The sequence below is a fragment of the Phalangium opilio genome, unplaced genomic scaffold, assembly GCF_054372755.1.
Source record: "Phalangium opilio isolate 3A_F unplaced genomic scaffold, DU_Popi_V2 ptg000101l_1, whole genome shotgun sequence".
In the NCBI taxonomy this organism is placed as follows: Eukaryota; Metazoa; Arthropoda; class Arachnida; order Opiliones; family Phalangiidae; genus Phalangium; species Phalangium opilio.
The window spans coordinates 9,235,416-9,249,030 of NW_028324204.1; the positions used below are offsets into that span (position 1 = coordinate 9,235,416).

Below are 13,615 nucleotides of genomic sequence, written 5' to 3' on the forward strand. Positions count from 1 at the left end.
TCAAACATTTCTCCAGAAAAAATTCATTCAAAAGTGTACCGAAAAAATCGCATGTTTTTTTCTTCAAGATACAAAATCCGTGACAACGATTTCTTATTTAAAATTGAATTTTAACAGTTTGTTGAATGAATATCGTTACATTTGCTTGAATTAACGCAAAAATTACAAAAATAATGGTTTCAGTGGTTATATTTGAAAACAGTGAACAAATACTCAAAATGTTTTTCTTAGGCCGAGTTACGTCGATTTTGAAAATGATATTAAAAATCGAGGTACATTTTTATTTATTGTTCAAATCTATTGGAATTTAAAAGAGGAAAAAAAAGTGAAAAAGCCAACGGCACGCAGTGTACCTAAGTGGTCTCCCTCCCAAGTAGTGACTGCGCTCGACGCTGCTTAACTTCGGTTTTCGGACGAGAACCGGTGTATTCAGCGTGATATGGCCGTTGCCGAGAGTGCTAGTTAATAATTTGAATTTAATTAACTTTCATCTTTATAAAACAATAACAAAAAAGAAGATATGTTTGCTTTTTTCATATCTATTAAAATTTAAAAGAGGAAAAAAAAGTGAAAAAGCCAACGTCACGCAGTGTTCCTAAGTGGTCTCCATCCCAAGTACTGACTGCGCTCGACGCTGCTTAACTTCGGTGATCGGACGAGAACCGCTGTATTCAGCGTGATATGGTCGTTGCCGAGAGTGCTAGTTAATAATTCGAATTTAAATTAAGTGAGACAAATTAACCTTCATCATTTTAAAACAATAACAAAATGAAAACATGTTTGCTTTTTTCATATCTATTAAAATTTAAAAGAGGAAAAAAAAGTGAAAAAGCCAACGGCACGCAGTGTTCCTAAGTGGTCTCCCTCCCAAGTAGTGACTGCGCTCGACGCTGCTTAACTTCAGTTATCGGACGAGAACCGGTGTATTCAGCGTGATATGGCCGTTGCCGAGAGTGCTAGTTAATAATTTTAATTTAATTAACTTTCATCTTTATAAAACAATAACAAAAAGAAGATATCTGTGCTATTTCAAATCGGGTGGAATTTAAAAGAGGAAACAAAAGTGAAAAACCAACGGCACGCAGTATTCCCAAGTACTGACTGCGCTCGACGCTGCTAACGTCGGCGATCGGACGAGAACCGGTGTTCTCAGCGTGATATGGCCGTTGCCGAGAGTGCTAGTTAAAAATTCGAATTTAAATTAAGTGAGACAAATTAACCTTCATCTTTATAAAACAATAACAAAAAGAAGATATGTTTGCTTTTTTCATATCGGGTGGAATTTAAAAGAGGAAACAAAAGTGAAAAAGCCAACGGCACGCAGTATTCCCAAGTACTGACTGCGCTCGACGCCGTTAACGTCGGCGATCGGACGAGAACCGGTGTTCTCAGCGTGATAAAAAAATAATAAAACCTTTACTTTTTTATTTAATTTGTTTTTATAAAGCCACCTTTGGCATAACCAATTGTTAAATATTTTATATTATACCATGCCACTGTTCAATTTAAGTGGATATAACATATATTCATTAAATCTTCTTTCATGAATCTTTAACACGAATTATTATAAGACACCATTGTTAAATCTATTTTTTATTTGATTAAATTAAATTGTTATATTAAATTAAGCAGATAGGCACGGGGCTTACAAGTCACAATGTGACTTAGCCCCGTAGCAAACTGTAATGTAATGAAAAGTAAAAAATAAACATTTTTGAATTTGAATTTGAATTTGATATGGCCGTTGCCGAGAGTGCTAGATAATAATTCGAATTTAAATTAAGTGACACAATTTAACCTTCATCTTTTTAAAACAATAACAAAAAGAAAATATGTTTGCTTTTTTCATATCTATTAAAATTTAAAAGAGGAAAAAAAAGTGAAAAAGCCAACGGCACGCAGTGTTCCTAAGTGGTCTCCCTCCCAAGTAGTGACTGCGCTCGACGCTGCTTAACTTCAGTTATCGGACGAGAACCGGTGTATTCAGCGTGATATGGCCGTTGCCGAGAGTGCTAGTTAATAATTTTAATTTAATTAACTTTCATCTTTATAAAACAATAACAAAAAGAAGATATGTGTGCTTTTTCAAATCGGGTGGAATTTAAAAGAGGAAACAAAAGTGAAAAACCAACGGCACGCAGTATTCCCAAGTACTGACTGCGCTCGACGCTGCTAATCTCGGCGATCGGACGAGAACCGGTGTTCTCAGCGTGATATGGCCGTTGCCGAGAGTGCTAGATAATAATTCGAATTTAAATTAAGTGAGACAAATTAACCTTCATCTTTTTAAAACAATAAAAAAAAGAAAATATGTTTGCTTTTTTCATATCTATTGGAATTTAAAAGAGGAAAAAAAAAGTGAAAAAGCTAACGGCACGCAGTGTTCCTAAGCTGTCGCCCTCCCAAGTACTGACTGCGCTCGACGCTGCTTAACTTCGGTGATCGGACGAGAACCGGTGTATTCAGCGTGATATGGCCGTTGCCGAGAGTGCTAGTTAATAATTTGAACTTAATTAACCTTCATCTTTATAAAAAATAACAATAAGAAGATATGTTTGTTTTTTCATATCTGGTGGAATTTAAGAGGAAACAAATGTGAAAAAGCCATCGGCATGCAGTGTTCCCAAGTACTGACTGCGCTCGACGCTGCTTAACTTCGGTTATCGGACGAGAACCGGTGTATTCAGCGTGATACGGCCGTTGCCGAGAGTGCTAGTTAATAATTTGAATTTAATTAACTTTCATCTTTATAAAACAATAACAAAAAGAAGATATGTTTGCTTCTTTCATATCGGGTGGAATTTAAAAGAGGAAACAAAAGTGAAAAACCAACGGAACGCAGTATTCCCAAGTACTGTATGCGCTCGACGCTGCTTAACTTCGGTGATCGGACGAAAACCGGTGTTTTCAGCGTGATATGGCCGTTGCCGAGAGTGCTTGTTAATAATTCGAATTTAAATTAAGTGAGACAAATTAACCTTCATCATTTTAAAACAATAACAAAAAAAACATGTTTGCTTTTTTCATATCTATTAAAATTTATAAGAGGAAAAAAAAGTGAAAAAATCAACGGCACGCAGTGTTCCTAAGTGGTCTCCCTCCCAAGTACGACTGCGCTCGACGCTGCTTAACTTCGGTTATCGGACGAGAACCGGTGTATTCAGCGTGATATGGCCGTTGCCGAGAGTGCTAGTTAATAATTTGAATTTAATTAACTTTCATCTTTATAAAACAATAACAAAAAAGAAGATATGTTTGCTTTTTTCATATCTATTAAAATTTAAAAGAGGAAAAAAAGTGAAAAAGCCAACGGCTCGCAGTGTTCCTAAGTGGTCTCCATCCCAAGTACTGACTGCGCTCGACGCTGCTTAACTTCGGTGATCGGACGAGAACCGCTTTTTTCAGCGTATATGGTCGTTGCCGAGAGTGCTAGTTAATAACTCGAATTTAAATTAAGTGAGACAAATTAACCATCATCTTTTTAAAACAATAACAAAAAGAAAATAAGTTTGCTCTTTTCAAATCTATTGGAATTTAAAAGAGGAAAAAAAAGTGAAAAAGCCAACTGCACGCAGTGTACGTAAGTGGTCTCCCTCCCAAGTAGTGACTACGCTCGACGCTGCTTAACTTCGGTTTTCGGACGAACACCGGTGTATTCAGCGTGATATGGCCGTTGCCGAGAGTGCTAGTTAATAATTTGAATTTAATTAACTTTCATCTTTATAAAACAATAACAAAAAGAAGATATGTGTGCTTTTTTCAAATCGGGTGGAATTTAATAGAGGAAACAAAAGTGAAAAACCAACGGCACGCAGTATTCCCAAGTACTGACTGCGCTCGACGCTGCTAACGTCGGCGATCGGACGAGAACCGGTGTTCTCAGCGTGATATGGCCGTTGCCGAGAGTGCTAGTTAAAAATTCGAATTTAAATTAAGTGAGACAAATTAACCTTCATCTTTATAACCTTGACTTTTTACGTCACATCTGAGACCTCACAACACCGCTCCCGGATGGGCTCGAACCACCAACCTATTGGTTAACCGCCGAACGCGCTAACCATTGCGCCACGGAAGCCCAAAAGTTAAATGCTCTTCAGGTATTGTGTAAAAACCTTGACTTTTTACGTCACATCTGAGACCTCACAACACCGCTCCCGGATGGGGTCGAACCACCAACCTATTGGTTAACAGCCGAACACGCTAACCATTGAGCCACGGAAGCTCAGAAATTAAATGGTTGTCAGGTGTTGTGGAAAAACTTTGGCTTTCTACGTTACATTTGAGACCCCACAACACCTCTCCCGCGTGGGCTCGAACCACTAACCTTTCGATTAACAGCTGAACGCGCTAACCATTGCGCCACGGAATCCCAAAAATTAAATGCTCGTCAGGTATTGTGTAAAAACCTTGACTTTTTACGTCACATCTGAGACCTCACAACACCGCTCCCGGATGGGCTCGAACCACCAACCTATTGATTAACAGCCGAACGCGCTAACCATTGCGCCACGGAAGCCCAAAAGTTAAATACTCGTCAGGTATTGTGTAAAAACCTTGACTTCTTACGTCACATCTGAGACCTCACAACACCGCTCCCGGATGGGCTCGAACCACCAACCTATTGGTTAACAGCCGAACGCGCTAAACATTGCGCCACGGAAGCCCAAAAGTTAAATGCTCGTCAGGTATTGTGTAAAAACCTTGACTTTTTACGTCACATCTGAGACCTCACAACACCGCTCCCGGATGGGCTCGAACCACCAACCTATTGGTTAACAGCCGAACGCGCTAACCATTGCGCCACGGAAGCCCAAAAGTTAAATGCTCGTTAGGTATTGTGTAAAAACCTTGACTTTTTACGTCACATCTGAGACCTCACAACACCGCTCTCGGATGGGCTCGAACCACCAACCTATTGGTTAACAGCCGAACGCGCTAACCATTGCGACACGGAAGCCCAAAAGTTAAATGCTCGTCAGGTATTATGTAAAAACCTTGACTTTTTACGTCACATCTGAGACCTCACAACACCGCTCCCGGATGGGGTCGAACCACCAACCTATTGGTTAACAGCCGAACGCGCTAACCATTGAGCCACGGAAGCTCAGAAATTAAATTGTTGTCAGGTATTGTGGAAAAACTTTGGCTTTGTACGTTACATTTGAGACCCCACAACACCTCTCCCGGGTGGGCTCGAACCACCAACCTTTCGATTAACAGCTGAACGCGCTAACCATTGTGCCACGGAAGCCCAAAAGTTAAATGCTCGTTAGGTATTGTGTAAAAACCTTGACTTTTTACGTCACATCTGAGACCTCACAACACCGCTCCCGGATGGGCTCGAACCACCAACCTATTGGTTAACCGCCGAACGCGCTAACCATTGCGCCACGGAAGCCCAAAAGTTAAATGCTCGTCAGGTATTGTGTAAAAACCTTGACTTTTTACGTCACATCTGAGACCTCACAACACCGCTCCCGGATGGGCTCGAACCACCAACCTATTGGTTAACAGCCGAACGCGCTAACCATTGAGCCACGGAAGCTCAGAAATTAAATGGTTGTCAGGTGTTGTGGAAAAACCTTGACTTTTTACGTCACATCTGAGACCTCACAACACCGCTCCCGGATGGGCTCGAACCACCAACCTATTGGTTAACAGCCGAACGCGCTAACCATTGCGCCACGGAAGCCCAAAAGTTAAATGCTCGTCAGGTATTGTGTAAAAACCTTGACTTTTTACGTCACATCTGAGACCTCACAACACCGCTCCCGGATGGGCTCGAACCACCAACCTATTGGTTAACAGCCGAACGCGCTAACCATTGCGCCACGGAAGCCCAAAAGTTTAATGCTCGTTAGGTATTGTGTAAAAACCTTGACTTTTTACGTCACATCTGAGGCCTCACAACACCGCTCCCGGATGGGCTCGAACCACCAACCTATTGGTTAACAGCCGAACGCGCTAACCATTGCGACACGGAAGCCCAAAAGTTAAATGCTCGTCAGGTATTATGTAAAAACCTTGACTTTTTACGTCACATCTGAGACCTCACAACACCGCTCCCGGATGGGGTCGAACCACCAACCTATTGGTTAACAGCCGAACGCGCTAACCATTGAGCCACGGAAGCTCAGAAATTAAATTGTTGTCAGGTATTGTGGAAAAACTTTGGCTTTCTACGTTACATTTGAGACCCCACAACACCTCTCCCGGGTGGGCTCGAACCACCAACCTTTCGATTAACAGCTGAACGCGCTAACCATTGTGCCACGGAAGCCCAAAAGTTAAATGCTCGTTAGGTATTGTGTAAAAACCTTGACTTTTTACGTCACATCTGAGACCTCACAACACCGCTCCCGGATGGGCTCGAACCACCAACCTATTGGTTAACAGCCGAACGCGCTAACCATTGAGCCACGGAAGCTCAGAAATTAAATTGTTGTCAGGTATTGTGGAAAAACTTTGGCTTTCTACGTTACATTTGAGACCCCACAACACCTCTCCCGGGTGGGCTCGAACCACCAACCTTTCGATTAACAGCTGAACGCGCTAACCATTGTGCCACGGAAGCCCAAAAATTAAATGCTCGTCAGGTATTGTGTAAAAACCTTGACTTTTTACGTCACATCTGAGACCTCACAACACCGCTCCCGGATGGGCTCGAACCACCAACCTATTGGTTAACAGCCGAACGCGCTAACCATTGCGCCACGGAAGCCCAAATGTTAAATGCTCGTTAGGTATTGTGTAAAAACCTTGACTTTTTACGTCACATCTGAGACCTCACAACACCGCTCCCGGATGGGGTCGAACCACCAACCTATTGGTTAACAGCCGAACGCGCTAACCATTGAGCCACGGAAGCTCAGAAATTAAATGGTTGTCAGGTGTTGTGGAAAAACTTTGGCTTTCTACGTTACATTTGAGACCCCACAACACCTCTCCCGCGTGGGCTCGAACCACTAACCTTTCGATTAACAGCTGAACGCGCTAACCATTGCGCCACGGAATCCCAAAAATTAAATGATCGTCAGGTATTGTGTAAAAACCTTGACTTTTTACGTCACATCTGAGACCTCACAATACCGCTCCCGGATGGGCTCAAACCACCAACCTATTGATTAACAGCCGAACGCGCTAACCATTGCGCCACGGAAGCCCAAAAGTTAAATACTCGTCAGGTATTGTGTAAAAACCTTGACTTCTTACGTCACATCTGAGACCTCACAACACCGCTCCCGGATGGGCTCGAACCACCAACCTATTGGTTAACAGCCGAACGCGCTAACCATTGCGCCACGGAAGCCCAAAAGTTAAATGCTCGTCAGGTATTGTGTAAAAACCTTGACTTTTTACGTCACATCTGAGACCTCACAACACCGCTCCCGGATGGGCTCGAACCACCAACCTATTGGTTAACAGCCGAACGCGCTAACCATTGCGCCACGGAAGCCCAAAAGTTTAATGCTCGTTAGGTATTGTGTAAAAACCTTGACTTTTTACGTCACATCTGAGGCCTCACAACACCGCTCCCGGATGGGCTCGAACCACCAACCTATTGGTTAACAGCCGAACGCGCTAACCATTGCGACACGGAAGCCCAAAAGTTAAATGCTCGTCAGGTATTATGTAAAAACCTTGACTTTTTACGTCACATCTGAGACCTCACAACACCGCTCCCGGATGGGGTCGAACCACCAACCTATTGGTTAACAGCCGAAAGCGCTAACCATTGAGCCACGGAAGCTCAGAAATTAAATTGTTGTCAGGTATTGTGGAAAAACTTTGGCTTTCTACGTTACATCTGAGACCCCACAACACCTCTCCCGGGTGGGCTCGAACCACCAACCTTTCGATTAACAGCTGAACGCGCTAACCATTGTGCCACGGAAGCCCAAAAGTTAAATGCTCGTTAGGTATTGTGTAAAAACCTTGACTTTTTACGTCACATCTGAGACCTCACAACACCGCTCTCGGATGGGCTCGAACCACCAACCTATTGGTTAACAGCCGAACGCGCTAACCATTGCGACACGGAAGCCCAAAAGTTAAATGCTCGTCAGGTATTATGTAAAAACCTTGACTTTTTACGTCACATCTGAGACCTCACAACACCGCTCCCGGATGGGGTCGAACCACCAACCTATTGGTTAACAGCCGAACGCGCTAACCATTGAGCCACGGAAGCTCAGAAATTAAATTGTTGTCAGGTATTGTGGAAAAACTTTGGCTTTGTACGTTACATTTGAGACCCCACAACACCTCTCCCGGGTGGGCTCGAACCACCAACCTTTCGATTAACAGCTGAACGCGCTAACCATTGTGCCACGGAAGCCCAAAAGTTAAATGCTCGTTAGGTATTGTGTAAAAACCTTGACTTTTTACGTCACATCTGAGACCTCACAACACCGCTCCCGGATGGGCTCGAACCACCAACCTATTGGTTAACCGCCGAACGCGCTAACCATTGCGCCACGGAAGCCCAAAAGTTAAATGCTCGTCAGGTATTGTGTAAAAACCTTGACTTTTTACGTCACATCTGAGACCTCACAACACCGCTCCCGGATGGGCTCGAACCACCAACCTATTGGTTAACAGCCGAACGCGCTAACCAATGAGCCACGGAAGCTCAGAAATTAAATGGTTGTCAGGTGTTGTGGAAAAACTTTGGCTTTCTACGTTACATTTGAGACCCCACAACACCTCTCCCGCGTGGGCTCGAACCACTAACCTTTCGATTAACAGCTGAACGCGCTAACCATTGTGCCACGGAAGCCCAAAAGTTAAATGCTCGTTAGGTATTGTGTAAAAACCTTGACTTTTTACGTCACATCTGAGACCTCACAACACCGCTCCCGGATGGGCTCGAACCACCAACCTATTGGTTAACAGCCGAACGCGCTAACCATTGAGCCACGGAAGCTCAGAAATTAAATTGTTGTCAGGTATTGTGGAAAAACTTTGGCTTTCTACGTTACATTTGAGACCCCACAACACCTCTCCCGGGTGGGCTCGAACCACCAACCTTTCGATTAACAGCTGAACGCGCTAACCATTGTGCCACGGAAGCCCAAAAATTAAATGCTCGTCAGGTATTGTGTAAAAACCTTGACTTTTTACGTCACATCTGAGACCTCACAACACCGCTCCCGGATGGGCTCGAACCACCAACCTATTGGTTAACAGCCGAACGCGCTAACCATTGCGCCACGGAAGCCCAAAAGTTAAATGCTCGTTAGGTATTGTGTAAAAACCTTGACTTTTTACGTCACATCTGAGACCTCACAACACCGCTCCCGGATGGGGTCGAACCACCAACCTATTGGTTAACAGCCGAACGCGCTAACCATTGAGCCACGGAAGCTCAGAAATTAAATGGTTGTCAGGTGTTGTGGAAAAACTTTGGCTTTCTACGTTACATTTGAGACCCCACAACACCTCTCCCGCGTGGGCTCGAACCACTAACCTTTCGATTAACAGCTGAACGCGCTAACCATTGCGCCACGGAATCCCAAAAATTAAATGATCGTCAGGTATTGTGTAAAAACCTTGACTTTTTACGTCACATCTGAGACCTCACAATACCGCTCCCGGATGGGCTCGAACCACCAACCTATTGATTAACAGCCGAACGCGCTAACCATTGCGCCACGGAAGCCCAAAAGTTAAATACTCGTCAGGTATTGTGTAAAAACCTTGACTTCTTACGTCACATCTGAGACCTCACAACACCGCTCCCGGATGGGCTCGAACCACCAACCTATTGGTTAACAGCCGAACGCGCTAACCATTGCGCCACGGAAGCCCAAAAGTTAAATGCTCGTCAGGTATTGTGTAAAAACCTTGACTTTTTACGTCACATCTGAGACCTCACAACACCGCTCCCGGATGGGCTCGAACCACCAACCTATTGGTTAACAGCCGAACGCGCTAACCATTGCGCCACGGAAGCCCAAAAGTTTAATGCTCGTTAGGTATTGTGTAAAAACCTTGACTTTTTACGTCACATCTGAGGCCTCACAACACCGCTCCCGGATGGGCTCGAACCACCAACCTATTGGTTAACAGCCGAACGCGCTAACCATTGCGACACGGAAGCCCAAAAGTTAAATGCTCGTCAGGTATTATGTAAAAACCTTGACTTTTTACGTCACATCTGAGACCTCACAACACCGCTCCCGGATGGGGTCGAACCACCAACCTATTGGTTAACAGCCGAAAGCGCTAACCATTGAGCCACGGAAGCTCAGAAATTAAATTGTTGTCAGGTATTGTGGAAAAACTTTGGCTTTCTACGTTACATCTGAGACCCCACAACACCTCTCCCGGGTGGGCTCGAACCACCAACCTTTCGATTAACAGCTGAACGCGCTAACCATTGTGCCACGGAAGCCCAAAAGTTAAATGCTCGTTAGGTATTGTGTAAAAACCTTGACTTTTTACGTCACATCTGAGACCTCACAACACCGCTCTCGGATGGGCTCGAACCACCAACCTATTGGTTAACAGCCGAACGCGCTAACCATTGCGACACGGAAGCCCAAAAGTTAAATGCTCGTCAGGTATTATGTAAAAACCTTGACTTTTTACGTCACATCTGAGACCTCACAACACCGCTCCCGGATGGGCTCGAACCACCAACCTATTGGTTAACAGCCGAACGCGCTAACCAATGAGCCACGGAAGCTCAGAAATTAAATGGTTGTCAGGTGTTGTGGAAAAACTTTGGCTTTCTACGTTACATTTGAGACCCCACAACACCTCTCCCGCGTGGGCTCGAACCACTAACCTTTCGATTAACAGCTGAACGCGCTAACCATTGCGCCACGGAATCCCAAAAATTAAATGCTCGTCAGGTATTGTGTAAAAACCTTGACTTTTTACGTCACATCTGAGACCTCACAATACCGCTCCCGGATGGGCTCGAACCACCAACCTATTGATTAACAGCCGAACGCGCTAACCATTGCGCCACGGAAGCCCAAAAGTTAAATACTCGTCAGGTATTGTGTAAAAACCTTGACTTCTTACGTCACATCTGAGACCTCACAACACCGCTCCCGGATGGGCTCGAACCACCAACCTATTGGTTAACAGCCGAACGCGCTAACCATTGCGCCACGGAAGCCCAAAAGTTAAATGCTCGTCAGGTATTGTGTAAAAACCTTGACTTTTTACGTCACATCTGAGACCTCACAACACCGCTCCCGGATGGGCTCGAACCACCAACCTATTGGTTAACAGCCGAACGCGCTAACCATTGCGCCACGGAAGCCCAAAAGTTTAATGCTCGTTAGGTATTGTGTAAAAACCTTGACTTTTTACGTCACATCTGAGGCCTCACAACACCGCTCCCGGATGGGCTCGAACCACCAACCTATTGGTTAACAGCCGAACGCGCTAACCATTGCGACACGGAAGCCCAAAAGTTAAATGCTCGTCAGGTATTATGTAAAAACCTTGACTTTTTACGTCACATCTGAGACCTCACAACACCGCTCCCGGATGGGGTCGAACCACCAACCTATTGGTTAACAGCCGAACGCGCTAACCATTGAGCCACGGAAGCTCAGAAATTAAATTGTTGTCAGGTATTGTGGAAAAACTTTGGCTTTCTACGTTACATTTGAGACCCCACAACACCTCTCCCGGGTGGGCTCGAACCACCAACCTTTCGATTAACAGCTGAACGCGCTAACCATTGTGCCACGGAAGCCCAAAAGTTAAATGCTCGTTAGGTATTGTGTAAAAACCTTGACTTTTTACGTCACATCTGAGACCTCACAACACCGCTCCCGGATGGGCTCGAACCACCAACCTATTGGTTAACAGCCGAACGCGCTAACCATTGCGACACGGAAGCCCAAAAGTTAAATGCTCGTCAGGTATTATGTAAAAACCTTGACTTTTTACGTCACATCTGAGACCTCACAACACCGCTCCCGGATGGGGTCGAACCACCAACCTATTGGTTAACAGCCGAACGCGCTAACCATTGAGCCACGGAAGCTCAGAAATTAAATTGTTGTCAGGTATTGTGGAAAAACTTTGGCTTTCTACGTTACATTTGAGACCCCACAACACCTCTCCCGGGTGGGCTCGAACCACCAACCTTTCGATTAACAGCTGAACGCGCTAACCATTGTGCCACGGAAGCCCAAAAATTAAATGCTCGTCAGGTATTGTGTAAAAACCTTGACTTTTTACGTCACATCTGAGACCTCACAACACCGCTCCCGGATGGGCTCGAACCACCAACCTATTGGTTAACAGCCGAACGCGCTAACCATTGCGCCACGGAAGCCCAAAAGTTAAATGCACGTTAGGTATTGTGTAAAAACCTTGACTTTTTACGTCACATCTGAGACCTCACAACACCGCTCCCGGATGGGGTCGAACCACCAACCTATTGGTTAACAGCCGAACGCGCTAACCATTGAGCCACGGAAGCTCAGAAATTAAATGGTTGTCAGGTGTTGTGGAAAAACTTTGGCTTTCTACGTTACATTTGAGACCCCACAACACCTCTCCCGCGTGGGCTCGAACCACTAACCTTTCGATTAACAGCTGAACGCGCTAACCATTGCGCCACGGAATCCCAAAAATTAAATGCTCGTCAGGTATTGTGTAAAAACCTTGACTTTTTACGTCACATCTGAGACCTCACAACACCGCTCCCGGATGGGCTCGAACCACCAACCTATTGGTTAACAGCCGAACGCGCTAACCATTGCGCCACGGAAGCCCAAAAGTTAAATGCTCGTCAGGTATTGTGTAAAAACCTTGACTTTTTACGTCACATCTGAGACCTCACAACACCGCTCCCGGATGGGCTCGAACCACCAACCTATTGGTTAACAGCCGAACGCGCTAACCATTGCGCCACGGAAGCCCAAAAGTTTAATGCTCGTTAGGTATTGTGTAAAAACCTTGACTTTTTACGTCACATCTGAGGCCTCACAACACCGCTCCCGGATGGGCTCGAACCACCAACCTATTGGTTAACAGCCGAACGCGCTAACCATTGCGACACGGAAGCCCAAAAGTTAAATGCTCGTCAGGTATTATGTAAAAACCTTGACTTTTTACGTCACATCTGAGACCTCACAACACCGCTCCCGGATGGGGTCGAACCACCAACCTATTGGTTAACAGCCGAACGCGCTAACCATTGAGCCACGGAAGCTCAGAAATTAAATTGTTGTCAGGTATTGTGGAAAAACTTTGGCTTTCTACGTTACATTTGAGACCCCACAACACCTCTCCCGGGTGGGCTCGAACCACCAACCTTTCGATTAACAGCTGAACGCGCTAACCATTGTGCCACGGAAGCCCAAAAGTTAAATGCTCGTTAGGTATTGTGTAAAAACCTTGACTTTTTACGTCACATCTGAGACCTCACAACACCGCTCCCGGATGGGCTCGAACCACCAACCTATTGGTTAACAGCCGAACGCGCTAACCATTGCGACACGGAAGCCCAAAAGTTAAATGCTCGTCAGGTATTATGTAAAAACCTTGACTTTTTACGTCACATCTGAGACCTCACAACACCGCTCCCGGATGGGGTCGAACCACCAACCTATTGGTTAACAGCCGAACGCGCTAACCA

The 13,615-nt window shown here is 44.9% G+C and overlaps 7 pseudogenes; all 7 read right to left on the bottom strand.

Annotated features, from left to right (window-relative positions):
* Nucleotides 1-332: 332 nt before the first annotated feature.
* Nucleotides 333-451, bottom strand: LOC149631477 (5S ribosomal RNA; annotated as a pseudogene).
* Nucleotides 452-574: 123 nt separating this feature from the next.
* On the bottom strand, nucleotides 575-693 carry LOC149631478 (5S ribosomal RNA; annotated as a pseudogene).
* A 137-nt stretch (nucleotides 694-830) lies between these two features.
* LOC149631479 (5S ribosomal RNA) lies at nucleotides 831-949 on the bottom strand (annotated as a pseudogene).
* A 937-nt stretch (nucleotides 950-1,886) lies between these two features.
* On the bottom strand, nucleotides 1,887-2,005 carry LOC149631480 (5S ribosomal RNA; annotated as a pseudogene).
* A 360-nt stretch (nucleotides 2,006-2,365) lies between these two features.
* LOC149631481 (5S ribosomal RNA) lies at nucleotides 2,366-2,484 on the bottom strand (annotated as a pseudogene).
* A 580-nt stretch (nucleotides 2,485-3,064) lies between these two features.
* On the bottom strand, nucleotides 3,065-3,182 carry LOC149631482 (5S ribosomal RNA; annotated as a pseudogene).
* A 377-nt stretch (nucleotides 3,183-3,559) lies between these two features.
* LOC149631483 (5S ribosomal RNA) lies at nucleotides 3,560-3,678 on the bottom strand (annotated as a pseudogene).
* Between the last annotated feature and the right edge of the window lie 9,937 nt (nucleotides 3,679-13,615).